We start from the raw sequence: 2,660 nt of genomic DNA on the forward strand, positions 1-2,660 counted from the left end.
AGATGGATGAGATCTGGTCGATGATGGTAATTAGCTTGCTCAGAAGGAGGATAAATAATAGCCGGCTGCAAGGGAGCTGAAAGGGGAATAACAAAGTCCAATAATAATACTTCACCATCATTGGCAGCTACTCTTGTTACAACTAGCTATGCTAGTTGTTCTGGTATTAATTGAATTTGATTTTCATTTTCATTTTCATTTTCATTTTTTGCCACTTCTTTTTCTCTTTATCTGGCTCTCTGTTGTCTTTTTTTTTTCCTCTAAAAATTCTTTCAATTTTGGGATTCAGCGGTAAGAGCTCAATTTCTTCAGAATCTTGCATAAATCGCTAGATAGCACCTGAGAAGATAAACAAACAAAAGAGAGGTCAGTTATGTGATTAATAGCCAAACCCAACTAAAAAGAATTTTGAATACAATATAAAATAGTAAACTCAAACTAAACACTTTATTCCTTAAAAATGGCATCAATAATTTGTTCATATAGATTCTAGAAGCATACAAGATCGTTGATGAGTAATATATGATAAGTTGTGTGTCGTCCCACGAGGAATAAATTTCAATCAAAGTGTAATAGTGTCTTATCATATTCAAACTATGTGATTTAATTATTCTAAATTATTTTATCTATTATGTAAAAATGTTAGTATGTAAATTTATATGGAAATATTGTATAGGATTTATGAATCCACCTATTGTTATCTATTTTCAATTCTAAACTATGTAATTTTATTTTATTCATGCATTTATGACAATCGATAATTCTATCGTATTCAACTTTCTTTTCGAAGATAACTTTAGTCTGCTCTAAACACTATTCGATTCTATTCTTAATCTAAATTTATATGGATAGAATACATTCAAACGTACGATTACCAAGAAGATTGCACATGACATACATATTATTCCTAATAATTATTATCTGTAAGTTAATCATGCAGTTTTCTAAACTATTGTGAGTCCCCTAACATTTCAACAAGCAACAAATTACCTAATTAATGGCTAGCTAATTAAATAATGCAACAAGATTAATAAAAAAAATACGAGAATTATTAAACTGGTTGTCTTTGAAACAAAAATAAATAAACCAATGATTCATCTTTATCCAATATAATGGACAAATTAGTCTAGAACATTTTGATATGAATTACATAAAGAATATTGAAAATGCATCGCCATGAAAGGATGCCAAGCTTTGGATTTACAATTCTTGATGTTATTCCCTTGTAATCTCATGCTAGACCTCCTTGTTGAGCTATAATGTAGTGTCATTCTTCTTTGGTGTCCTCCATTAGTTTAAATAGAGGCTAGAATTTCGTAGTAAAAACAAGTCGGATTCATGAAAGGAAACTAGCCCATCAACCCATAATTGAACCACACGTGTGTGTGGTAATGTGTGGCATGAACGCATCCATAGGCCATATTGGCCCCGGGTTTGGAAATATTGGGGCTTGCGCAAGGGGTAGGGAGATTTTAGGCCTTTTTTCAATTTGGTCCCTAAATTTTTATAATGTGTGTATCGGTCCTTTCGTTCTTTTTCAATCCTTTACCCTTCTTTTGCATCCTGTTAACTCCTAACACTCTCCAATTGTCGATATGCAGCTAAAATCAACTTTTAAAAGTTCATGTTTTAGTCCCCTTAACTTTGAATTTTATCCATTTTAGCCAATTATTCACTTATTTTGTCCAATTTCATCATTTTGGACGGAGTGAAATCTATATTAAATGAAACCATAAATCATCAAAATTAATAATAGTTAGCCTAATTTAACAGCCCAAATAGTATGCCATTGGGACCAAGACACATCAAAAAAGAGTGAAAAATCATCTTTGTTTGCAGTTTGAAATTTGAAATTGGATGTGTTTTCACAACATGAACTTGCATTGACTCATCTATTGAGATGACTCTTTAAGAAGCAAATTGTTGCCCTCGCAAATCGGTCCTTCCACGTGGCCAATCGAGGGTCACTCCACTTGTTCCTCCCTACGCACAATAGCAAAGGGTCAGACGTACACAGTCAAAACTAGCGGAGGTGGTGGCGGCCGCATACACTTCGATGGTCAAGTCAGTGGATGGTAATCGGAAAGGTGCCGAAATTGTACCAGACTGGGTAGGAGAAAATATTATACTTGTGTGGAGTGCCAAGTAGTTTAGAGTGTGTTTCATTACCTCTGTCTCTTGCTAGACCTTTGGTATTTATAGGCGAGGGACACCATTAGATGTGGGACACGTATATGCATCTGACAGTGTGAGGCGTCTACTCGAAGGTGTCAATTAGCCACGTCTAGAGGATATGGATAATTAATTTTTTTGAAAGCTGAGATGTCACATTAATCAATCCATAAAGATAAAAGAGGATCCTGACACAAGATACATCTCTGAAACTAGCAACGAAGAGGCCTCTATTACAAAGTGCCTCGCCATTCCTCACACTTCGGTAACAAAAAATGCCTCGATAATTACTTAGGTTGATGCTTGTGCCTTGCAACATGTTAGTGTTAGGTTCGGGCGAGGCTAGTATTACTTCGAAATGCCATCAAATCACTTTGGTACCACTTCAATAGGACACGTGGTACCTTGCTAAGGAATATGCTAGATGTGCCGAGGTAGATTAGTGAGGGGTATAACAGTGGTTCCCCTAAGTTCAGAAATGAATATTT

Source organism: Olea europaea, chromosome 13 (genome assembly GCF_002742605.1).
Source record: "Olea europaea var. sylvestris chromosome 13, O_europaea_v1, whole genome shotgun sequence".
In the NCBI taxonomy this organism is placed as follows: Eukaryota; Viridiplantae; Streptophyta; class Magnoliopsida; order Lamiales; family Oleaceae; genus Olea; species Olea europaea.